The sequence below is a fragment of the Zalophus californianus genome, chromosome 1 (genome assembly GCF_009762305.2).
Source record: "Zalophus californianus isolate mZalCal1 chromosome 1, mZalCal1.pri.v2, whole genome shotgun sequence".
In the NCBI taxonomy this organism is placed as follows: Eukaryota; Metazoa; Chordata; class Mammalia; order Carnivora; family Otariidae; genus Zalophus; species Zalophus californianus.
In genome coordinates this window covers 209,209,279-209,235,819 of record NC_045595.1, presented here as the reverse complement: position 1 = coordinate 209,235,819, position 26,541 = coordinate 209,209,279, and the positions used below count along the sequence as shown (strand labels likewise).

Here is a 26,541-nt window from a genome sequence, read left to right as displayed (position 1 = left end):
GATGGACGTTTGAGAATCTGCTAGAACACAGTAAAAATGAAAAAACCGAGAAGAAATGGAAGACATTCTTTTCTTGTCTTTGCTCTGCCCCACTGCTCTGTGGACTTTCCAAAGTTCCGTTTAATTATGTTGGACAATGGAATGAATCAACCTACTCCGGTAAGGAAAAGCATGTGGCCTTCGGACTGTTAACACCTGTTTCTTACTCCAGGAAATGGATCTGGAGTCTTGAACCTCCTCCCTGCAGGGCTGTGGCCCTATTAATGTGACAATGTTTGCTCTGTGGGCGGGGAGCTAATACTTCAGCAAAGCCTGTTTCTGCCTTTTCCAAACACCTTCTTTAAGTTATGTAAATAGAAATTATTTTGATTTAAATGGGACCTGATGCTTAGTTAACAATGAGTGATTTTGCTGACAAACCCACATTTAAACCATTGGGTGAAAATGAATTATGGTCTTGAGAGCTTTCCTCTCTGATAAGGACTCTGTCAGCCTGATAATCTTCCCAAGAGAGGTTCTGTCTTTTTCCTGAACAAAACTTTACTTGACTAATATACCCTAGATTTAGGATGCTGAATTAATCCCTTGCATTTTAAAAGGCTTCTTTCTATGATTCTAGATTCCTGTGGCCATTCATAGTCAGTAGAGCCAAAATTCTGAGCAAGAGGTTTTCTTTCTGAGACCTGCAGGTCTCATCTAAATGTCACCTTCCTGACCTGAGGCCAGTTGGAATCCCAGCCCAGCAACCAGAAGGCTCCTGGCAGTTGCGTGATAGGACAGATGCTCGGGCATGCTCCAACAGCAGAAAGAAACTTGTGCAAAGTTCAGGGTCGCCTCCCCTGCCCTTCTTCCTTCTCCGCTGCTATTTCAAGTGTCAGAGGCTTTGGGTTCCCCTGGTTTGTTTCTTTATAGAAGTCTGGTTCCTGTTAAGATGCAACATCTCTCTTCTGGTTACGATGCTGTCGGACCCTGAGAGGCACAGATGCAGATCTGAATCCCAGCACTTCACTTGGCGCTCCAATCCCGATTCCAGACCTTAACCACCAACTGTTACATGGAATGGAGATGGAATTCTGTTAATTTCACCATACCTGAGTATCTCCCTTTTCTCACAAGGGATAAATTTGAGATTAATACACCCAACACAAGGAACTGGGGTCTTAGCCACTATCTCCTGAACAGACAACAAGAGACACGGAGGTAGGGGCTGCGCTGGAGGTGGTGGATCCAGATAGTGAAGTGAGCAGAGGTGCATTCTGGAAACATCTTTCTGGCCATTGTGCAGAGAATCGAAGTGGCAGGGGAGCCTATTGGTGTGAGGTCAGGGTAGGAAAGGGGAGTGGACGTGCAAAGGAGCATTGTTGCGTCTGTGTTGAGAGCAGGTCTTTATTGTGGAAATTTGTGAGAAAACAAACATCAATTGAGAAGTACCAGACCACATGATAGGTTAAGGGACAACTGAAAATGGTGCTAAAAGAATCAAAATAACTAAACAAAAAAACCAAAGACTACCCAGCTGGGAAAAGCCAAGGCTGTTAATTCTGAGATGGCGGTGGCAAGGGAGGTGGGCCGCCATCACCTGCGTCACCTGCGTATGGGCAGAGACTCGGAGGCAGGCACGGGCATGGGAAAGCTTCAGAGCAGAGAAAAGGAAGGCTCCTAGGTGCATCCCGACGGGAAGCTGTAACCTGGGGAAGCTGCGGACTGCTAACGAGAAGCAGGGTGTCCTTGGGTGAGGGCTGGGAGGTGCATATTTGGCTTTCTCTGGTTGACTGGACCCAATTGGAGCAAGAACAGGGAAAATGTCAGTTCTTAGTTGAGCGCTGGCCACTTGGGTCTGCTGGTTACAGAGACTGCCTGCGTGACTTCCTGGATTGTTGGCAGAGAGCGCAGTCTGGGTTCCTGCAGGCCTGACCTAGAGCAGGCCGGCTATCTGGGCTGATTACTAGAGATAAAGGGTTGTTTTCTTGGACAGGTTGCTGCAGATTGTAGGTCATTCTGCTGTTTACATGGGTGTGGCCCTTGTCCCTTTGTACATTCAGTGTCTTACGTGCTGAACGAAAGATTTTTCAAAAAATCCTTGGTTTGCATCCACACGCTAGCAAAAGGTCTGGAAGACCAGAGTGAGAGGCTGGGTAAAGTGGGGCATTTGGAGGGGAGGTGTGCTGTGTCAGGTGGGGTCTTGCTTTGAGAGTAAAGCAGATGAACTGGAGTACCTGTCTTTGCAAATTTGGGACGTGAGGAGAGAGAGTGAAGGCAAAGCCAGTGCTGTCAAAGGTGGTAGTGCAGCAGGAGGGCTCCCACAAAGCTAGGGCCCCAAGTGGCTGCACCCTCAGGGCACAGGTGAGCTACAAATGTCACCCACCATGACCACCAGAGAACCCACAGGGAAAAGAGCCTCTCTGGAGCCCCCTGCTTGACCCAACAGATGTATAAGGACCAAGGAAACTTGACTATGGAATTCACCTTCCTGCCAAGCACACACAGAATATTTACTCCACCATGCAACACGTAATGGGCTAGAAGATGAGCTCCACAAATTTCAAATGACTGATAAGTCACACACCACATTTTCTAGCCACGAGGCTGTATTAAATTAGAAATCAATAGCAAAAAGGTCACCAGAAGAGACCCCACGTTGACTGTGTTTTTAAGAAACACAGTTCTACGTAATTCATGAGTGGATAGATCAAAGCTGTGGTCTTTGTTCGTTAGGGCTGCCAGAAGGCACCACAGACTGGGTGGCTTACACAATAGAAATTAATCCTTTCCTAAACCCTTCCATTCGTTGGCTGGTTTTATCCATATACCATTTTATTTATTCTCCTTATTACATAATTTTATGTGTTTGCTCAGCTAGATTGCTGACAAGACATTATTTCCGGGTGTGTGTGTGAAGATGTTTCTGGAAGACATGCATTTTGATTCCCGAGACTGAGAAAAGAGAGTCACCCTCACAGATGTGGGTGGGGATCATCTAATCTGTGAAGGGCCCAAATAGAACAAAAATGCAGAAGAAGGGCAAATTCTCTTGCTTTCTCCTTTGGAGCTGGGACATCCGGCTCTCCAGGCTTTGGACATCAGAGCTCCTGGACTTTATTTATTTTTTAAATTTTTGGTAATAACTTTTTTGAGCTATAATTCACATAGCATACAATTCACTCATTTAAAGTGTACAAATCAGTGGTTTCTAGTATATTCACAGACTTGTGCAACTTTACCACAGTCAATTTTAGAATATCTTCATCCCTGCGGAAAGAATCCCTGTACCCTTTAGCTACCTTCCACTTAACGTCCCCTCTTTCCTTCTCCCAGCCCTAAGCAAACACTCATCTACTTTCTGTCTCTTTAAATAGGCCTCTTATGGACACTGGGGCTCCTGGACTTCAGACGGAATCACACCGCAGGCTTTTCTCTTCTCCAGCTCGCACCTGGCATCTTGTGGGATTTCCCGCTTCCATGATGATGGAGCCCGTTTCCATCATGCCTCCCCTCTAACATACCATGGATCTCCTATTGCTTGTTTCCCTGGGGACCCCCTGCTACTATACATACTTATCTATTTTGCCTGAGGTACCAGAGTTGGTTTTGCTACTTGGAATCCTCAAATCCCAACTAATTTGGACTTTCATCTCTGCTCTACCACTTAATAGCCATAGGACTCAATAGCAGTAACTTAACCAGTCAGACCTGTAAGTCCTTCACCAGCAAAATAAGCATGATAATGAAAAAATGCAAAAATGTTGGGAAGATTAAATAAGATAAAACATATAAGTGGAGTATCCATCACTGTGTCTCAGGAGGGAATCCCCTAGCTCAATAAATCGGAGGCTTCATTACTATTATTTAGAATGAGCACCCATGATTTAGGCTAGATTTCATATTGAATATTAATAGAAATAGCTGGCTGTACTTTCTATCAGAATTTCCAGAGAGGGGAGACTACAAGATCTCCTGGCATAAATTCTAGGAATTCCAACTTTTCTTCCTATAAGCTAGATCTTACAACCCTCGGCTATGACCTGATTCTCAGGAAGAACAAAGCCATTAGTCACTCTACTGCCTCAGTCAAAATCTGAATATATTTGAGTACATGGGAAAAAATCTTTGCCCTACCACACACCTTGCCAGGTCTTCTAAAACTTCCCTTGTCGGCATTGTTGTTGCGTGGGTCTCCAGATCAAGCGTCTTATACTCTTGAGTATGAAGGTGTTAAAACTGTGTCTGTAAGCACCTTGGATGGGAAGGTGCTGATATGTTTCAGATTGTCAGGGTTTATTAACAATATGATCCAGTTGTTAGAATTGCTTCTACACAATCCCTGTTACTTTTCTCCTTAGTACTGTTCCAGGGTTATTTCCAGCAGTGCCTTCTTTTCCATTAAAAAAAGAGAGAGAGAGACCCCCAAACAACAACAATGAATTATTTTCTCACAGTTCGGGGGGCCAGAAGTCCAAGATCAAGATGTCTGCAAGTTCGGTTTCTCCTGAGGCTTCTCTGCTTGGTTGATGATAGCTGTCTTCTTACTATGTCCTCACGTCACCTCTCCATCTGTGTGTCCATACCCTAATCTCCTACTCAGCAGTCAGATTAGATTAGGGACCACCCCAATGACCCCATTTTAACCTAATTACTTCTTTAAAGAACCTATCTCTGAATACAGTCACATTCCGAGGTATTGGACTTAGGGTTTCAACATATGGATTTTGAGGGAACACAATTCAGCCCAAAACAGATGACCAGAAATTCTTTGCCACTTCTATCCCCAGGCAGGGTCTGTGTCTCTTCCAATGAATCTAGGGGTCTCTGTGGCTGCTTCAGTGTAGATATAGAATCAGAAGTGATGTTGTGCTGGTCTCCAGGTACAGAGTTTAGACTGACAACTTCTTTTCCCTCAGAGTGCTCTCTGGGAACCCTGAGCCATCTTGAATTAGACCAACCATCCTGAGACCATTGTGCAGCAGATGCCATATGTAGACACTCCAGCCAACCGTCTCCCCTGCCCCTGACCTCCTTGCTATCCTTGCCAAGCTGCTAAATGCCTAACCTCCTAGATATCCCTGCCAGGATCCTCCAGACCAGCCCATCTACCATCTGAATAGCTGAATATCACCAGCCACCTAGGCCAGCACTTAGGGGAGCAAAAGAATCATCCAGTGGAAGTTGCCCAAATTCATGACCCATAAAATCATGAGATAAGTAAGATATTGTTTAAGTGCTAAATTATTGTTTCCATGCAGCATACAGATAACCAAACCAAAAGTTCAAGGAAGAAATCATAATGGATTAGAAAAATATTTATAACTGAATGAGTAGGAAAATACTAAATACTAAAACTTAGGAGATGCAGCTAAAGCAGAACTTAGAAGTACATTTATAGCTTTAAGTATTTATATTGGGGGGAAAAGGCTAAAAATGAATGAACTAAGTATGCATCTTAATATACAAGAGAAATAACAGCAAAATAGACTAACTTGGGCTCCAAGCCTGCAGATTAGATCTTCAAGTCTGCGGGACTCATGAAATTGCAAAATGTTGTGTACATGTGAGAAAGGGATCTCAACAAATTTACAACATTTCTGTGTGCTGGTGCTGGTTATTCTGACTTGTCTATTTAATTTTGTTAGTTTCTACAGCCACTGTGCCTGTGGCTACAGAGGTAACTGTTGCTTCTTGTATGTGTGTCTGTGTTCGCACTGTTACTCATTTTTCTTCCCTGCTAAAAGGTGGTAATTCTCTCAATCTAATCATAAAAGTCATGCAGGCAGTCCATGGGGCTGCTCATTTTGCTTAGGTCTCTGCCCCTAGGATGGGTTCTTTAACCTGGCCGACTCTTGGCCACCATTTTTACCTGTGTACCTAGAGGGCCCTAATGACACACCCATGCCTCACTCGTCCTCAATGCCCATCCACTGTTGGCTACAGGACTTTGGCTATCATTCTGACATTGATCCACCTGCACAGGCTTCCATTCAGGATGCACCTGAGTGCATCATACACTTGCTAGCCTTTACTTCCTGTCATGCCCCGAACACATCCATCAGTTCCCTCCCTCAGCACGACCCTCTGTCTCATGTGTGCCGACAGGAAGGAGTCTAAAGGCAGTAGAAGGACAGGGACTCAGATTGGCCAGAGTTTGAATTATGGCTTTACCCTTTCTTTTCCTTCGAGATTTTATTTATTTATTTGAGAGAGAGAGCAAACATGAGTGGGGTGGGGGCAGGAAGAAAGGGACAAGCAGACTCCCCATTTAGCAGGGAGCATGACACGGGGCTTGATCCCAGGACCCTGAGATCACGACCTGAGCAGAAGGCAGACCCTTAGCCGACGGAGCCCCCCAGGCGCCCCTGGCTTTTCCTCTTACTGGTAGTCACCTTGAGCACATAATCATACCTAGTTCCAGTTCCGTTCCTTTGCTATTACAAAGATGAAAGGGAACCGTTCCCCAAAAAGTTAAGAATAGAGTTAGCATATTATCCAGAAATTTCACTCTTCGGTCATACTCAAGAGAAATGAAAATGTGTGTCCATAGAGACACTTGTGCATGAGTGTTCACAACAGCATTATTCACAAGGGCCCAAAGTAGAAACAACCCAAATACCTATCAACAGATGAATGGATCAATAAATTGTGATATATGCATGCAAAGGAACATCATGTAATTGTAAAGAGGAATGAAGTACTCTGGTATGAATGAACCCTGAAAATATTATGCGAAGTGAAAGAAGCCAGTCACAAAAGACCACATTATTGTATGTTTCCATTCATATGAAATGTCCAGAAGAGGCAATTATATGGAGACAGAAAGTAGGTTAGTGGTTGCTTAGGACGGGGACTGGATGGATAATGAGATGACAGCCCATGGGAGTGGGGTTTCCTTTTGAGGTGATGAAAATATTCTAAGAAAGAAGCCAGACACAAAAGGTCACAGATGGTATGATTCCCTTCATTTGAAATGTCTGGAAGAGGCCAATCCATAGAGACAGAAAGCAGATCCATGGTTAAGGGAGGAAGGAAGAAGAGAATGGAGACTTACTGGTTGATGAGTAAGGAGTATTTGTCCAGGGTGATCTTGGAAAGGACTTGAAACTGGAGAGAGTTGGTGGCCACACCACATTATGGATGTACTAAATGCCACTGAATTGTTCACTCTAAAATGGCTTATGTTATGTGAATTTCACCCCAGTTTAAACAAAAGATGGAAGGAATCAGTGGCACGTGGAAAGTGTGCAAGGACTATTAACTGCTGTTATTCTTCCCATCGTCCTTACCACCCTGTCACCGAATTCCTGCTTGCCCCATTCCTAGCAGACCCGTTGCTGGGCCTGGGTGGGCTGTGCTCAACTTTTAGAGGCGTCACAACATTTTACATCACACAGGTTAAAGTGCACCCACTTCCTATCTTCAATATTTTTTTTAATGTAAAATAATTTGAGGGGCACCTGGGTAGCTCAGTGGGTTAAGTGTCCGACTCTTGGTTTCAACTCATGTCATGGTCTCAGGGCTGTGAGATTGAGCCCCATGTCAGGCTCTGCACTGAGTGTGGAGTCTGCTTAAGATTCTCTCTCTCTCTCCCTCTCCCTCTGCACCCCCTCCCCCTGCTCATGCATCTCTTAAAAATAAATACATAAAATAATTTGAGAACATTTAGAAAAAATAACTCTGCTTTCAAAATTAGCTTGCTACAAATAGCTAGTTGAATCTATTGTGCATACTTGAGAATTCCGCATTCTGGTGGATTGAGAAAAACCAGGCTGACAAATTGTTTTCAAACGTAGGGGAATTTGTATGTATTCAAATTTCAACAATTAAGGTGTTGAGATCGTGTTACAGTTTGGAGACATTTGATGAGACAATTTTGTTTTCGTGATTTTCCTTTTTCATCCAGGACTTCAAACGTTTTCACGACCACTCCCAAGGCTGTAGGCTGAAAGCATTAACCCATGATGCCTAGTGAACGAATGGGTCCTAGAGCAAGTGCCCTTTTGGTTTCTATTTCGTTATTTGCAAATTCCTTTATGTATCAAACTCCTAAATTTTCTTCTGCAGTTGTTTTTCTCTGTCGATATCATATTAGTCTCCAATAGAGGATTCTTCTCCTGCCTCTAATTCATGAGAAACAGATATCTAATCCCCAAATATATGACATTCATTGGCCTACTTGTGTACCCACTGCCTGCATTATTCTGGGCTCAAGGGATAATCATGTGGTTACAATGAAGGAATAGATCTGTCTGCACCCAGTAAGCTAATGGGGAATTTGAGACATATAAGGCATGTGTCACATGCCCAAATAAATACAATACTTAGTATAAAATGAAGAAGCACAACATACACAAATGAGAATTCAGAAAATGAGTGTTCGGGGAAGGCTACCTTGGAGGTGGCCACCTTTGTCATTAATTTGAAAGGACAGACAGGATTTCAATAGTGGAGAAGAGAGACCAGAGCAGGAGTTCAGGGGCAGGAAAGAGTATGAGTAAGTGGAGTGCCCTGGTTTCCTATTGCTGCTATAATAACATACTAACACCTAGTGGGTTAAAATGACATACATCTTTTTTTTTTTTTTTTTTTTTTTTTTTTTTTTTTTAGAGTTCTGGAGGTTAAAATTCTGACATGGGTGTCACCTGGCCAAACTCAGGTCTTGGCAGGACTCCCTGTTCCATCTGAGAGCTCTGGGGAGAACTCCATTTCCTCACTGTTTCCAGCTTCTAGAGGCCAACTGCATTCCTGGGTTCATGGCCCCTTGCTCCATCTCCAAAGCCAGCAATGGCGGGTTGAGTCTTTCCCACATTGCATCAATCTAACCCTGACTCTCCCAATTCCCTCTTCAGCATTTAAGGACCCTTGGGTTTACAGAGGTCCTACCTGTATAATCCAGGACATCTCCCCATTTCAAAATAAACTGATTAGCAACCTCAAACCCATCTGCTACTTAAATTCCTCTTTGCCCTATAATGGGACATGTTCACAGGTTCCTGGCATGAGGTTGTGGACATTTTTGGGTGGTCATTCTTCTGCCTTCTATAAGAGGGAAGCAGGAAGTGGCACGTTTGGTTGGATGTCCAATGCTGACTTGCCCCAAATAGTTACAACCTGCTGGTAAGGCAAAGCTGAGTTCACGGTTCACCACAGTAAGGGAGACCACCATCTTGACAGAGTCCAAGTAGTGTTTCCGATGCTTAAGGCAAAGTTGGGACATTTATAAGATTCCAGAAGTTAAGTGGATTTTTCAAAGTGTGAGGAAACTTAGCTGGGTTTAGGAAAATACCAGGACATCACGGTTTAGGATACCCCCCACTAGGATTAGTGTGGGCAGTAAGGTGAGGGTTTTGAGGCAGGACTCTCAAAAGAGTCTTGGAGAATAAACAAGTCCTGAGACTATCTATTGAAGAGTTGAATGGTTTGACGCTCATTTAGGTGGATTTTTCTGAGAAAATCCCTAAAGAGAAAGTAACTTGCACTTTCCCCTGCCAGGGCTTCTTAGAACGGGAAAGTCCTGAGCACAGCGGAATGGGAAAATCATGTTAGGGGGCGCAGCTGAATGCTGAAATCATGTTAATGCAGACAGGAGACTACGTGGGTGTTGACGGCTTCTGCTCCTGAAGGTAATCTGAGGCCCTGTCATAGAGGGCTTTAAATAATATTTGAAAGAATTTAAATTTTATTTGGATAAAAATTACATAACCAGAGTTTGTTTTGGGCAATGAACTTGACAGTAGATTGGAATGGAGGTAAGATCAAAGATCAAGAGGGCTATGAGGTGAATACCGAAGTAGTTCAGGGGAGAGGGAGTGAGGACTTCCACTAGAGAGATTCCAGCACTTACTACCCATGTGCTCCTTCATCCAGGAAATACCTGACTGAGTTTCATCTGTGTGGCAGGCAATGTTCTCCATGCTAACCTGGGGACCAGGGCAGGCAAGGACCTCTTTTTGTGCTGCTTACACAGAGCCCATGCGACACATACATGGGGGATGAGTAACTTCCTATCTCTGCTCAAAAGCCTTCTGAGTCTAAGTTTCTGACTGTTTTAGGTCACGGTCTCACCAGTCTCCAAGTTGAAGTCCTCTGCTTTAGTTTCCAGCAGCTGCTGTAACCAATTACTACAAACTTAACAGCTTAAATCAACATAAATTTACTACCTTACAGTTCTGGTGGTCAGAAGTCCCCAAATCCAGGTATCCACAGGGCTGCATTCCCACTGGAAGCTGTGGTGGGGAATCTGTTCCTTCGCCTTCTCCAGCTTCTCCAGGCCACTCGTGTTCCTTGGCCCGTCTCCCTCCTCCTTCTTCAATGGCATAGCATACCATCTTGGTCGCTCTCTGACCTCTGCTTCCATTGTGATACTTCCTTTTCTGAGTCAGACGCTCTTGGTTTCCTCTTATAAAGACCCTTGTGATTACATTTAGGGTCCACCCGGATAATCCAGGAGCCTCTCCCCATCTCAAGGTAATTAACATAATCACATATGCGAAGTCCCTTCTGCCATGTAAGGCAACATTCACAGCTTTGGGGGATTCAGCCTTGGACACCCTTGGCTTATTCCACCTATCACCCCTCCTTGCTCTTACTCCATCGGTTCCTCTTCTTTTCTATCCTCATTGAAAGTTTCCACTCTAGCCATGCTGGTTTTCTCACCATCCTGCCCTACACTCATCCTGGCTTCCGGAATTCTCTAATGTTCTAGCCCTTCTCCTGACTCTTCCAAGCTCTCAGAATTTTTAGGGCCTCGTGAAGCTCACCTTCTCTGGGAAGGCCCCCTTGAAGCTGGTAGCCCACCCCTTCCTCTTCCTCAGACCCCCACATCCATTATAACAGGGACGGGATCCCGTTAGCTATTTTTTATGTCTTTGTCTTATCTCTTTGAGGGCAGAGACTGAGCCTCAGCCATTGTTCGTTGGATTAAATAAATTTGAGAGCAATGCATCATTTTTCCCAGAGAAGAGTGATGAGGAATTCATATAATGTCAGTAGCCAAACCAACAAACACATACAGTGTGGAAACCGAGAGCAACAGTCTGCTCCCCCGTTGCATGGAATGAGTGGGAATGAGATGCGGCATGCCAATGGGCTTGGATCAGCGTTCAACAAAGCCCTGGACGCTAAGGTGGGCTGCAGATCTCTGTTTGGCTGCCCTTAGGAACAGAGAACAGACCGTCCCTCCAGGATCATCTGGGGGAAACCAAGTTTAAAATCAGGGAATGAACTCAACAGCCCTTTTGGTTTCCTTCTGCTCTGGGAAGCTAGTGCGAATCAGGTCCCGAGTGAGCATGATGGTACTCCTTTCATTCCCTGCTTCTTTCTTTTCCCAGCAGTGGTCTTTCAGAACCAGTTTTGAACTGCACAGCCAATCAGGAAAATAAGTTACTCAAAAGCACCTTGCTTGGCAGTATCTAGCTATACTTCCCAGAAACTAGATGCAGGAGTCAGTATAAAACCCTAGCTGCTGTAACATTCTCCAAATCTTGGTTTCTCAACAGAATAAAGATCTGTTTTCCCTCATCCACAGTCTGATGGAGGCTGCACTGCTCATATGGGCTCTCCTCTGAGTGGCATAACTCAGACATCCAGGCTCCTCACATCTAGTGAAGCCACTATTTTCACACGTGACCTCCAGGGTCATGACAAAGAGGAGAGTGCATCCAAGTTCATGCCGGGAGTGTTTTGGCCAGGGCTCCTAGTAGCTCGCATTCCTTCTGCCCATTTTTCCATTGGCCAGCATCCTGTGAGATGGTCAATCTAACTGCCAGAGAGGCTGGAAAATGCATCCTCCTGTGTACCCAGCTAGAGGACAAGGGACCATGGACATCTTGTCTTGACCATCTCTCCTGTAGTATGTCTACACATATGGAGTATCACCTGTAGCCTCATCTGAATGTTTGATTAATACACTTTATCCTCATACTCACAGATGTCTGGCGTTTTAGAGACCAAACCTCCAGGTTACTGACTAATGATGTTATTATATGGACAGAGTCAGGTACTGCTTTTGCAACTCCTGACAACTTGCCCAGCCTGTGTGCACAATCGAGCAGAAATTTCTCATCCATAATAATGTTTGGGTTTAGGAGGAAGGTAACATGCATCCTAAAGTGATCCGTGATTGGGGCTTCGTTTTGACTTTCTTTTGTGATAGTCTGAGAAAGACCCAATTTCCAGATCATTTGACTTCATGAAAGATGAAACAAACGCAGGGCTTTTCTACCTTAAACCTTAGCCAGCATGTGTGGCCTCTCTTGCCTGTGGTCAGCAGGGAGGCTGCTTCCTCATAGCCGGGGCACCAGCTCTCCTCCCTGTGCCTGTCGTGGAGCCTGGGGGGCCCTGGCTGGGACAGCAAGGGGATCACCAAAGACGACCCCTGACTTGGTGTTCCAACCGGCTTCATTTCCCAACACTGGCGCCTCCGAATCAGGCTTCCACGCCTTCCAAAGCAGCTACGGCTTCCTTTCAGAGAAGTTCAATCCAAAGGCAAATGTCTTTGCTATGTCCCCCTGGAAGGAAGGAGGACCTTCTCTGGCAGGGTCCAGGAGAATTTTTTTTACCATATAAAGGGTAGTGTGATCGAAATACGCACTTGCCTTCAGTCACTAATTCCTTCGGAATTTTAAATTCTTTACTTCATCCCTCACATTGAGTGAGGGAATGTATGTGAAAATGCTTCTTAGCACAGAGCCTGACATGCAAAAAATGTGAATTGCTCTATTTATAAATGACCTTTCTGCCTGGCTCTGGTTTTCCTGGTAATCTTACTGATCGTGTTTCCCCCACTGACATGCAGATTCATTTATCTTTCCCATCTCGGGTCCTTGTACCGAGAAAATGAGAGGCAGGCCTGTTCCCACTGACCAAGCAGTGTTTTCGATGGACCCGCTGAAGACCTTGGTCCCAGGGTCTGTTCTTGCTGCAAAATACTGCCGGCTCCCAGCTTCTTCTCCCATTGATGTCAGCCTGGCCCACCCCCAAATTCCAGTGACTAATTTTCCAACGCCTCCCACTTAGTCCTCCCTGAAATAATATTCTGAGGCCGTCTGAGTACAGGAGTCTTCTGGAATGTTCTTCAAATAAATCAATGAACACCACGAGAATGTATGAGTAAGAGAACGTATCACAACACAGGCAAGTGGACGCTCTTCTCGAGGGTGTGCTGTTCACACACCTGCTTCCCATGGCACAACATGCCTTTCTGTTGGGAAACAAAAATGTTCTCTCTTCCACGCCTTGCTGTCCTAGCCCAGCAAGGATTCACCTATTGGGGAAGAAATAAAAGCCAAGATGTCTTTGAACTTAACTGTTTCATGTGTCTTCCCAACATTCTGGTTTGGAACATCTGTCTTTGCTTAAATGCACATCTATTTATATCAACAATCATTTACACCGAGTCTTTGGAGACTCACACAGATGTTGCATGATGTGGGTTTTTAATACAATTCACTTGGGAAAATGTGGAATTCATTTCTGCCCTGCTCCTTCCCCAGTGAAGTTAAGTACTAGAAACTTGCAAACCTTTTATTTCTGTGTACACAAAATACATTCTCTAAGCTTTTCATTACACGCGACTCAAGTTTCTATTGTGATGGATGGACTAATGAATCATTTTCACACTATGAGGATTGGAAGACCATACATCTGGGGAGGCCAACTTGCTTAGAAGACAGTAATGGGATTATTCACTCACAGAGAAGAGTGTCAAGTCTGGAAGCTGTACCCCCAGTGGTGTCTATCAAACCACCTCCTTGGCATGGAACACAGGGCTTGGGCCAATGGGAAGTTGGTGGGAAAAAGGGGGAAGAGGGGGTGTTACAGGGCACAGCGATGCTAAGGAATCACACCTGGTGGAGAATTGCAGGAGAGACCCAGGGTGAGGCTACATTCCACCTGCACTTGAAAGTCCATGCTCAGACAATGAGGTTTCTTGCACACAAGCAGACTCTGGTCCCAAGCCCAGAAGGGCTCTGCTCCATTCACTGCAGGGCTCTGCTGGCTTCAGGTGGGAGGACTTCCTGCTTTCAGGGGCCCCAGGAGGTCTACGCTGACTTTCAGAGAAGCAGCGTCCTCTAACAGAACCCTGATCTATTTTTCTCTGTTGCTTCCTCTTCTTGACTTGTCTTTGCTTCCCCCATGTCCATCCCATACATCGGTGGCACACAAGATGTTTTATCCTATTCACACTTTTGTCTTGTATTTGTGCCAAAGAGAGTTCATATGGATGGATATAATGTGTGAAGCCATTCTGGGAAATGACATACGTAAGTCTATATACAGAGGGACCTCTTTTCTTGGAGGATAATTTCTACTGAATAAAGGAAAGTGAACCTGAGTAAGATGGGGAACACGATTTTGTAGAACGAGAGGGGAAGATGCGGCAATTGGACCATCATCTTGAAAATGAAACTTAAAATGATAAAAATAAGCATGGTGGCTTTTTACTATAAGTTTTAGGTTATCCTTGCTACGCCAGCCTCCACGGCACATTGAACAATTCCAGGAGCTTCTCAGCCATGCTGTTTCACTTCATGAAACCTTATATCCCAGGCAAGGTTTGAAGCTTCTCTTTGTCCTCGGTTCGCATTGTCTTTGCACAGTGTTCTCAGATGGTTTCAATACTTGTAAAAAAGACCAGGGCAGACACTGACCCCAGAGACTATGTGGACCCTGGAAGGGGTTGAGTGTCAGCTACTTCTCTAAATGGTCAGTTCATTAGAGAATATTTAAGAATTATGGTTACTTTGGCTTTGGTCTGCAATATTGTCATAATTCTAAGTTCACGAGGAATATTCTGATAAAAAAAAGACCCTCTTTGGACATGTATAGGTGTTCATTTATGAGCAAGGCACTTCATCTCCATTAATTCATTGCACCTCACAAATGACCCAATAATTTAAATGTGACAGATATATAGTTAAAGATGTACACCAGTTTTATAGAGGCAGAAATCAGAGAGTTGAGGTAACAGTGCCTAAAGTCACAAAACGGGGGGGAAGATGGAGCTAAGCCCCAGCCACCTGTGCCTGGTTTCAAAGCCTGTGGCCTTCACCTCTCTACACACTTCCTCCGAGGCAAGTGTCCTGAGTGGCCAGATAGCTAAAGGTCAAATCCACCCATGGACAGGAACCAGCCCTTGATGTTCCAAACCACCAAACCTCTCACCATGACTAGAAGGAACCAGCCTCCATTCAGTTGAAAGGTAAGGCCAGTGTGTGGGGCCTGGTTTTGGCCACACCTGAAATGGGACATGATTTGAATTCTATGTGCTTCCACCGAGCACCTTGGTGTGTACTTAAAAGCCACACAAACACATTTCCACAAGGAAGGACGTCCCCCAGATGATACAACCCTTCTTGGCAGCGCAGCGACTGTCTCCAGAGGTCATAGGTGTTTTGCTATCAGGTTTGAACGAGCTGACATCTTAAGGCACCGCAAGCACCTGGCTGCTATAGCTGTCTCCGGATGAACCTGCTAACAATATTAGGCAGCTTCTTCGTTGTTAACCAATGGATCAGGCACTCTGCAGCCCCATACCGAGGACGGTTTTTACCTGCTCTTACTGTGTTCGGTTAAAGACTCGGGCAAGACGTCAAACCTCCGTGTGTGTCGAGTGTACATCGGGGACTGGGAACATGCAGGTGGAGGAGGCAGGGGGGAAGGGGAGCTGAGTCACGGGGCGTTGGTTAGGGGCCCCTGATTGGCTGCTGGGTTGGTTGCCCCGCCCACAGGGATTAATGCTGTGTGAGGTCACGGTTTGGACCAGATCTCCACGAGAAGCCGGACCCTTGCAGATGAGTGTTCGGGCAGGTGACCCTTTAGGCGAGCCCTAGGCCATCTCGTGCTGGCCAGGTCACCTTTCTGAGTTTCCTCACCTCCAACAGGTAAAAAATAACAATGCCAGGCTTCCGGAGGTTTTGGAGAATCAGGCAAGATATATGTGAATAAAGTACGTGAGAGTGTGTTGTTAGCGTTTTAAAAAGCTGATTTCTAGGGACGGGCTGAAGGAGAGCGATTGGACTTGGAACAGAATGTGATTTTTTTTTTTTTTTTAACTTAGAATTAGTGCTTCTTTAATGATAACATCATATTGCCGTGTTAGGAGGTACTTTTTTGGGAAGAAGACATCTGGGCATCCAAATCCAAAAGAAAATCAAGATCAATACATTCCTACCTGGAGCTTCGAGGAAACCAACCTTCCCTGAACTTGGCAACTGCTCTGAGAATTGAACTTCTGAGGATGTGCTGGAGTGTACCCTACATGACTCTCCTTTAATAAACAACCCTCTCCACCCTCATAGCTATCAGAAAGGTAATTCATATGATACGCTAAAGTTTGAGACACACCATCATCCCCCTGCAAACCCCTATTTAATGAACTAAATTCCAAGCCCTGTTAATCACTGGTGTAGGGTGTATATTTGGATGTGACGTATCTGCAATTAGCCTTAATTAAAACCACCCGTGTAGAGCATGCTGAAAGACCAGCATTTAAAAATAGGAGCTGAGTAATTAGGGTCATTAATAGGAGCTGATTATTTAGTTTATGATAGCGCAAAAATAAATATGGATCAGCAGTTTTCTCATTTCTAATGAAAACAGAGAGAGCAGCGCAAAGCTTCTTTGGAGAGAACCCCTGATTATACCTCCAGGAATGGTTAGGGCTTTTCATTTCCCTCCAAAGCCTTCCTGTGCGGGCTGCTGCAAGTCGATCCCGCCGCTGGTGAAGGTTACAGCAAAGCCCCCTGCCAGGGCCGAGCAAGGCAAGCCAGGCTGGGGCTGGAGTCAGCCTCTGAGACCTTTTGGCCGGCCGTGACCTTCACAATGGCAGGTGGCAGCCTCATTCGGGCAGAGGCTTCATGGGACTAATCCTTCGTCATCTGTGGTGCTGTGGTTACTCATGGGTATTTCTAAGGCCACCGTGAACCTATTGATAAAAGTCCCGGCTCGCTCACAGCCTATTACTAGCTGCCTTTTAAATCAACAGTTTATGTACACGATGCTGCCGTTGGAGATGTTCCCCATATTGTTTGGGTTTTTTTTTGTCACTTACTGGTGGGCTTAAATAGCTTCCCACTTACGAAGACAATGGTAACTTTCAAAGCAGGTATGAGGCAATGAGATCGCCAACCTCTACCAGCCCAAGCTGACCTCAGGAGTTCAAAATTCACAGCCGGTGCCTGGGTGCGGCCGTGTGGGAAGGTGACAGGCTTAACTCAAGCAGGCACTAGGGGCTAATACGTACTGGCTGGTACCCCGCGGAAAAAAGGACAGACGTTTCTGGCCATGATCTTTTCCTCGGCTTGAGCTGGATTTTATTCACAAAAATCAAGAGTAAGTGTGTGTGCGGGTCTCGTAGGCAACTAACCATGTTAGGGGGTAAGTTTCTATTCTTCCCCTTTATGATGGAAACAATTTTTAACTTTGTTCTGCAGGCTCCGAGTGTCGTTTTCAAGCAGTGAGTAGGGTTCATTGTGAGGTACCTCCTGGCATCTGGATTAGTTATGCGAGAAGCAGCCCTACCCACCAGGGTCTGAAGTCATATCTTGCCCGTCTAGAAATTCGGTGCCATGTTTTGGGTACTGCTGTTTATCCTTACTTCATAGTTTTACAGGTGGAGTCAGTCTTGTGCAAAATTTTCACTCTTGCTTATTTGGGAGGGAGTAGGGTAATGGAGTTTAAATATTTACACTCCGTTCACATTCAGTTGGCTTAGTTTCACAAAATGCTGTGTCTCTGTGTTTCTGATGTGTTTTTCAAGTTGATTAAATAGGGATTCATGTGCTTTGTAAAACAAGAAGCCATCCCTTCAAGAAGGATACGGCACCGTGTTCCTGAGCCTTGACGGTGCTGACATCAAGGGTGGGTTGGTCTCTCGCGGCTCTCGTGGTGAGGGGCGGTCCTGTGCACTGTAGGATGCCTAGCAGCACCCTTGCTTCGGCCCGAGAATGCTAGTAGCACCCCCTGCTCCCACTTAGGACAATCAGTGAAGTTGCCAGACATTGCCAAATGTCCCCTGGGGGTGGGGGCAAAACTGCCCTCGTCCAGAACGTCTGCTATAACATGATTTATCAGGGTGCGGAGAATTGATTCTGCCCTTCCCAATGTCTAAAATATCTTGAACAAATTTTGTTTTTTTGAGGCATTCAAGGAATTGCGGAACCTCAGGATTGTTAACCTCTTCAAGAAGACAGTCTCTTATTTTCTTAATCACATTTTTTGCCTTTTTTTTTCTTTGCGATTTACCTCCAAAATTTGTAAGATTTAGGGATTAAGTTGCACATTGACCATTATTGCAGTGTATACATTGGGTCTGTTTTCTACTTGACCCACCATAAAACTGTATAATTTCCACTAGCCTCTCAACTCCTTTCTACAGTGACAGAATTTCTCATCACTCATAACTATTGGCCCTTTGTGGGGCTTCATGAGCGATCACTTTCTCCCAGCCATGGAAAAGAAACCGCACACATTTACCGTGACAAAGTTTATCTTTGCAACTAGCTGCTTGATTTTCCCACTTGCCTTCTTGATCTCTCTCTCTCTCTCTTTTTTTTTTTTTTTAGATTTTTTTATTTATTTGTCTGAGAGAGAGTACAAGCAGGGGAATCAGAAGGCAGAGGGAGAGGCAGGCTCCCCGCTGCTGAGCAAGGAGCCCGACGCGAGACACAATCCCAGGACCCTGGGATCACGACCAGGGACGAAGGCAGTCGCCCAACCGCCTGAGCCACCCCAGCGTCCCACCTTCTTGATCTCTTTAAAAGGGCTGCTCTCCAGCCTTTGTGGTGTGCCGAATTAAGGTGCTGTAAACTACACCCGCAGACACGTATGGTAGATTTCCTCAGCGTGCATTGAACATTTAAAATCACTCATGTGCCCTACAGAGTGACTCGAAGTCGACTCCAGTTACTTGCTGAGATAAACCCCATTTGCTGATGTGGAAAGACGACGATGACGCGCCAGTGAGTGAGAGATCACGTCGTCGAACGTGCTGTTTTTAAGATGACATGAAACGAAATGAAACGAAACGATGTTAGAGCATGTTTATGTGGCCTTGGAGCGTGTTTGGCCGAGTGCATTCAGCACATGTTCAAAGTAGTTGCTTCTGGGGAGTCTGTACGGAGGGAAGTTTGGGGGGGTGAAGGTAGAGGCAGAGGTACCATGGTTCTGACTTGATAAGCTTAATTTATATAGCTGTCATTATTTGAATCAGCAGAAACTTTAGAACTGAAGTGAAACTAAATTTCCCTTTCTGCTTCTCATTAGACCCGTGGCACTTTGTGTTCTCACTTCTGAACTTTTCCCTCCCACTCGTGGCACGGTCTTTCGGTTTCGGTTTGAGTTGGGGTGCCCCATCTCACTTGCCTTGGGCCGGACGTCAGGGATACCAGCCCACACTGGGGTGTGCAGCCGTGCGTCCCCCGGGACGGCATTTTCTAGATGCCTCCCACATTCCTTCTGTGTGGCAGCAGGGGTGTTGGGCGCAGCAAGGCCTCCCCCCGCCCCCCACCTCCGCCCCCAGTCCCGCAGCCTCCTGAGCTGCAGAGAACAGGTGGATGGCAGGAGTGCTTGGGGAAGAAGGGCTCGAGCAAGTTGGGGACTTGAGTGCTGATGGAGAGAACAGGCTAACACTCACCACCGACTGGGCCTGAAAGCAGGCACTTTTTAAAAATGAATCAAGGTAAGGACAGGGAGATGGGGAGAGATGGTGGGAGCAGAGCAGCAAGCTGAATCCAAGGCTTGCCCCCATGATGGGGGTCTTGTATGTGTGTCCTGGGGCTGCCGATACAAACTGCTACAGACTGAGGGGCTCGAACAAGTTCTGAAGCCAGAGGCCTGAACTCAGAGCGTCGGAAGGGCTGTGCTCACTTTGATGCCTGTAGGACAAGACCCTTCCTTGCCTCTCCCAGCTGCAGTGGTTTCCACAGCCCTTGGTGTCCCTTGGCTTGCGGCTGCATCACCCGAGCTTCTGCCTCCGTCTGCCCCTGGCCTCCTCCCTGCGTCTCTGACTCCCGGACTCCTTTCCTTTCCTGGGAGGACACCAGGCACCCTGGATGAAGGGCCCACTCTAACCCAGCATGACCTTTCTTGATTTAACTAATTGTAACTGAAAAAAAAAAAAAAAAATCCCAGTAAGGGCAGAGTCTGGCGCACTGGCGGTGAGGACTTGAACATGTTCATCTGGGGGTGGGGCACAGCCCACAGCACAGTCTCCTGCAGGCTCTGCAGCCCCTGATGGCTGTCCCCACTGCCTCTTCCCAGCCGGCCTACATGTAGAGGTTGGCGGGGAGCTGAGTCTCTTTGCAGGTTGTCCTTCAGCCCCCAGTGCTGGCATTCACGTGCCCTTCCCTGGCACCCCTTTCAGGTGTCCGAGCCACCTTGCCCCACACCTTCCTCCTGTCCCACAAGCGGGGCCAAATCCACCCTCACCAGCTGTAAGCCTTGGGTCTACACTTGGCCTCTTGGAGTTTCTCCAAGAAAAACATGGGGACGTGGGTCTAGAAGGTGTTGAAGTTCTCTTTTGGAGCGAACCTTCCATGATTCCTGGATTCATAAAGGCTATTGAAGGTACAGCCTGCAACCTCCACAAATTATCTCTGGAAACAATTTTGCTGTGAATTGTTCCAGAGAAGGCATTTCAGCTGAGAGGGGCTGAGAATCGGATACAACACAAGTCACAGAATCTTCCAGAGCAGTGTCCCCAAGGTTTAGTAGCCATGGCTCTTGATTATGGCCACTGTGAGTGGAGCAGACCCCTCCTTAACCCACTGGTGGAGTGCTGGCCCACCCTATTACCTCTTTTTGGGGGGTGGTGCTGCACATGGGTCCCTCTCCTTCTTCCACCTGGTCCCCAAGGGTGGACCTGACTTTGTGGCGTCCTTGGGGCGGGGCCTTGCCATGTATAATGGACAATGACTACTGGGTTTTCCTCTGCGTTAGAAGTGGGGCATCCACAGTGTTTTAGATGTCAGGGCACAAATCTCACCTCCACATAGCTAGGGTATAGCCATGGGCATGTAACTGAAACTTCCTGAGTTTGGGTTCTTCACCTGTGATTTGGTGGTAATACTGTGCAAACACTTTAAAAGGGTGCATTTTGTGGTATGTGAACTATAACTCAATGAAAAAAGTTTTTGAACCTGGAGGAAGCAGAGACTATGCCTATGGTTAACCTTTTCAGACAACAAAGATTTTTCTTCTGTGAATGTCAAGAATGGGGTACTATAAAGAAGCAACATTTGGCAAATGACAGCCTAACAAGCTTTGAGGAAGTAACAACATGAAAGCAAAAATGAAAGGCTAAGTAGAAGGATTGGAAGGCGTGGTTAAAAAACTCTATCAGAAAGTGACAAAGAGAGAAGAAAGGGATAAAACAGAAGAAATTAGAGGCTCAGTCCAAGAGGTGCAGTGCCCAGATGGTAGGCATTCTGGAAAGAGACAACACATAAGATGATGGCTTTAAGACACAATTCAAGAAAATTTTCAAGAAATGAAGGACATCAGCTTGTAGGTTGGAAAGGTCCGGTATAATGGATAAAAATAGATCCACACAAAAGCATATTGTTGTGAAATTTCAGAACAACCATGTCAAAAAAAAAAAAAAAAGATTCTAGAAGATTCCAGGGGGAGGGTGGGGGAAGGCAGCATCTAAAGAATCAGAACTCAAATGGCTTTGGCTTTCCCAGCAGGAACTTTGGGAACTAGAAGATAATGGAGTGTTCTAGAGGAAGATGATTCTCTACCTGGAATTTTATATCCACAGAAACTATCAATCAAGTGCAAAGGCAGAATAAAGACATTTCAGAAGTCCGGGCAGCAATGACAAGCAACAAGTTAGATATTCATCCCGCAACAAGGACTGAGCTTAAAAATTGTCCTGAAGGAAAAGAGTCAGAAACATAATGAGGTCAATAAAACCAGTGATAAGGGCTTATGCAAAAATAAAAAATGTGCATTCTGCAGAGGGTTGGCACACGTGGAGGCTGTGGTGGAGGAGGAAGAGAGAAGGGGAAAGAAGTTGGAAATGGGAGGAGGGGCGAAGCCTGGCGAGAGGCAGAAGGAGCAGGGACCTCCGTGCCCTCCGCGGGAGCCATCGCAGCATAAGCCCAGTGGTGCAGAACTGGCAGTGCCTCCATGAGACTAGCAAAAACCCAGTCTAGCCCTGGGAGACCTTGTGTTGGTTTTTGCTCTGTCACCATAACAAATTACCACTGACTGGGAGGCCTGACCGACGGACATTTATCTTCTGAGTCGCAGAGGCTGAAAGTCCTAGATTAAGGTGTCTAGTGGTTCCGCGTCTCCTGAGGTCCCTGTCCGTGTCTGTGGATGGTTGTCTTCTCTGGAGGTCCTCCCATGGTTGTCCCTCCATGCCACTCTGTGCCCTACTCTCTTCTTATACGGACACAGTCATATTGGATTAGGACCCACCCGATGACCTCATTTTAAATTATTCACAGCTTTATAGACCCTGTCTTCGAATAAGGGCACATTCTGAGGTACTGGGGGTTAGGACTTCAATGTATGAATTTGAGGGGATACAATTCACCCCATAGCAGGTAGACAGCTAACCTTCAGAGATTCAGTGTACAAAATAATGATGCCAAGCTCTCGAAGGTATTTGAGAATCATCTGAATAAAATGTGTGTGAGTATATCGTTTAGCGATAAAATACCAAACACATCTTGATTATCATTTCTGCAGGTCGAGAACCCAGTTTTCCTCTCAGTCCTCCGTTTTATGGGTTGTTTGATCATATTAAAGCAGCATATTGCTAGAACCTCCCCCCCCCCTTTCATCAGAAACCGCATTAGCAGGGTTTTATCTTAAAATGTTCCGTAATGCTGTCTCATGTTCATGGCTTTGATCTGATGGAACCAGATCTTTCAGATTATAGTTTCTCTTCTGTGGCTGGCTGAAGAGTCTCACCGGTTCAGTCGAGTGCAGGGTAAGAGAAGTTCGTCCCTATAGTTCCTTCTCCTTGCTGCCCATCCTAAGACACCTTTATCCAAAGAAAAATGGATTTGTTATTTAATGTAAAGCACGCATAAAAGTTTGAGCTGCTTTTGCAGCTTTGAAAAAAGTCTCCTATTTTTATTTTGCCAAACATGGCATTTTATCACGGACTGTGAAAGGGGCCCCCTTTTCTTAGGAGTGACACGCCCTCCCTGCCGGGCCTCCAGGGCCTCCCATGGAGCACGGTGTTTAAGGATGAGTTATTGGGAGTCAGAAGCATTTGTGGGACTGTGTGGGAGTACAAGATTGCCTTCTGATGAGACACAGAATCCATGTTCATTGGCATCATGGTCGGAGCCTTGTTTACATGAAGATCTGAAACCCAAACAAATGGAGCGAAGCCCTCCAAGGCCTCAAGTGTCCTCTTGCAGAGCAGCGTCCAGCAAATCCTCCATAAGCATGAACTGCTGGTGCGAAAGCCCCAGAAACTGCTGACCAGGTAGACAGAGGCTGCCCAAGGGCAGGGGACACCTCTAGAAAATTCGAGGAACTTCCAGAAATTGCTCTTGGGTCACATTAAATTAATGAAGACTCCCTGAAAATATATTTTTTTCATTTTTTATTGTTATGTTCATCACCATACATTACATCATTAGTTTTTGATGTAGTGTTCCATGATTCATTGTTTTTTTAAATAAAATTGTGTGTCCATTATGCACAGGTGCCCTGTTAGGCCTCCTGGGCAGGCAAAGGTGAGACTGACCTTGTCACTCTTGTCTGAGGTTACCAGTGTGTGTGTGTGTGTGTGTGTGTGTGTGTGTGTGTGTGAAGAGCGTCAGTCAAGATGGCTCTATTGATCATAAGATGAGGCAAGGTGGAATGCGTAATTCTGCTTAATATCAATATTATTGAACGAGGGCTAAAGGTACAAAAAAAAGTCTGAATGGCCATGGCACATAAACAAAAGAAATGCAACTAGTACCCAGTTTATAGGAAATATTCAGGCTCACTAGCCATGGAAGAAACAGAAATTTAAGGAAAAACCAGTTTTGGGCTATGAAATTCACAAGAAAAATAAAAAAAAAGTCATGTTATTTCCTAATACTGGCAAGGGCACAGTAGACAAAATATTGAAAAGAGGGACACCCAAGGATTAATGTTGGTTGTTCTATGATGATGGAATTATGGGTGATTTTTCCTCTTTGTTTGGCCTTTAAAAATGGTTTCATTTTGGGGCGCCTGGGTGGCTCAGTCGTTAAGCATCTGCCTTCGGCTCAGGTCATGATCCCGGGGTCCTGGGATCGAGCCCCGCATCAGGCTCCCTCTTGGGCAGGAAGCCTGCTTCTCCCGCTTCCACTCGCCCTGCTTGTGTTCCCTCTCTCGCTGTGTCTCTGTCAAATAATAAAATCTTTAAGAAAATAAAAAAATAAAAATGGTTTCATTTTATGTACACGTGCACACATTCACAAATGCATACAACATATCACCGCTTTACAAGAATTCCAGTTTGGGCTGTGGCAGGGCAAGGGGCCTACTGCTGACACAGGTGAACATAGTAACTTAAAGGAATAATGGAGGCATGCCAACTTCTAGAAATTTCCTGACAATTTCGACTTCCTCAAGAGAAATCTGCTTAGGGTATGGCTATGAAAGAATGAGACTGATGATTTCGTGGCTTGTGGCATCTCTCATTATTTTGTGGGTATTCCTGGAGGTTGTGCTTCTTAAATTTATTCATGAACTTGTCAGAACATTCGGGAAGAGCTATTATCACATAATTGAGAAAGATACCCGAGGGTGTTACCTAACAGGAGTGTCAGCTGTAAGGAAAGCAGCAGAATGCCTGTAGATGCAGATAAATTGGTGGAAGGAGACCAGATCCTAAGAAACTGGTTGGAGGGAGATGGGAGGACGCAGAGGGATGTTGCACAGTGTTCATACTGTGGGCTGTTTGGGGAAATTCATTTTCAGTTTGGGTTCCAATTCAGAAGTGGCTTTTTAAGCCAAAAGAATGAGTCAGATGCCCTTCCTCCCTGTTACTCAATTGTGAAAGATGCAGGCTCAGGATTCCTCGATCTCAGCACAAGCCCTTTCTTTACTTGCAGCCTGTATGGAAAGAATGAACTTTCATGAAAATCAATTGATGAAGACTTAGTCCTTGGAGTGGATTGTGAGTATTTGCAGTAGCAGAACTAAAAATAGTCTGTAAATAATCAGAGGTCCTGGAATAGGATCAGCAAGGACCCAGAAGAAGTGGGGAAAGCAAAATAAGCCAAAGAAGATTGAAAAAGAACTCTGTAACCTGGCAAAGAAGAAATCTCAGTTGGGCCAGTCACCCACTCTTGTAATCCCGCTGATGAAGAGCTCCTGGGCGGTCCTCCAGCAGCACAATTTTACACTTACTGTACACACCCATCCTCAAGTTGATGAACAGGAGAATGGATTTAATTCTTATTTCAGAACATGGGTTCTATCAACACATTATTTTGCCACTAATACAATGAGGGTGACGTTTGGGAGAGGAATTCTATGTTGTAATAGTAGACTAGGTAATTCAGGGCACCCAGAAATTCTAGTGGAAACAGTTTTTAAAATCTTGAAGGCATCAAAAAGCCAACAAAATAGTAAAGAACCACTAGGGCCAGGGTACAGGGGAGGATGAAAGTCCAAGGTGGTAAGCCCGGGTCTTGTGTTGCCTTTTCCACCGCCCTGCCCCGCTTTCTGCAAGGGTATCTAAAAGGCAGAGAAGCTGAGCCGTGTGGAGCTAAAAGTATGGAACCCAGGGCTTGCCAAGAGGGGAGAGGAAATATTAAAGATAAGAACAGAAACGGATGAGTCATATGTCTATATAACAAGAATTTAGTAGAGAAAATGAACAAAGCCAAAAGGTAGTTCTTTCAAAGGATTAATTAAAATGATAAATCTCTGACAAGTCAGATTGAGAAAGAAAAAAAAAAAAGAAGACACAAATAACCAAAACCAGTAATTAGAAAGGAGATAACACTATACTTTCTAGGTTAAGCAGATATCATGGCTAACTTTTTGAAAAACATTTAAAAATTAAGATAATAGTGGACACATTCCTAGAATAATACAACATGCCAAAACAACATTTAGAAGAAGGAAAATCAGGAAAGTCCTATAACTATTAAAATAATTAAATTCAGAATTTAACACTGCTTCCCCTTCTCCCCTCTGTGCATGCACACGCGCACGCCCACATATACACAGAGGTCCTTGGGATCAGAGGGCTTCACCAACAAATCCAACAAGTATTTAAGGAAGGAACATCACTAAAATTGCACAGCTTGTTCTAATAGAGTAGAAAAAGAAGACTACTATTCAACTGTTCACAAGAGCATATCCCTGATGCAAAATCCGTTATTGACAATGTTTGATTATCTACTGTGAGGTAAACCAGATAAGCTATACCAGGGTGTCTTGATGAGGCTCAGTTTCCCCAGCATGCGCTAGCTTAATGAACCATGCTTGTCAAGAGCACTTCTTATTGGTCAGAGTAGAGAGAGAATAACCAATCATTAGGACCACCACTTTGTCTCTTACACCTAACAGAAAAGGAAGGTCAGAGATCAAATGCTTCCA

The 26,541-nt window shown here is 45.3% G+C and overlaps 1 long non-coding RNA gene across 3 annotated transcripts; it reads left to right on the top strand.

Annotated features, from left to right (window-relative positions):
- The first annotated feature begins 15,761 nt into the window (after window positions 1–15,761).
- On the top strand, window positions 15,762–25,752 carry LOC113918074. 3 transcript variants are annotated; one of them, XR_003518439.2, is made up of 3 exons: window positions 15,762–15,869; window positions 16,088–16,297; window positions 25,044–25,752. It is a non-coding gene; the product is annotated as an uncharacterized LOC113918074 (long non-coding RNA). The 3 variants fall into 3 exon arrangements; XR_003518437.2 differs by lacking the exon at window positions 25,044–25,752 and adding an exon at window positions 21,672–21,905; XR_003518436.2 differs by lacking the exon at window positions 25,044–25,752 and adding an exon at window positions 18,552–18,604.
- The last annotated feature ends 789 nt before the right edge of the window (window positions 25,753–26,541 follow it).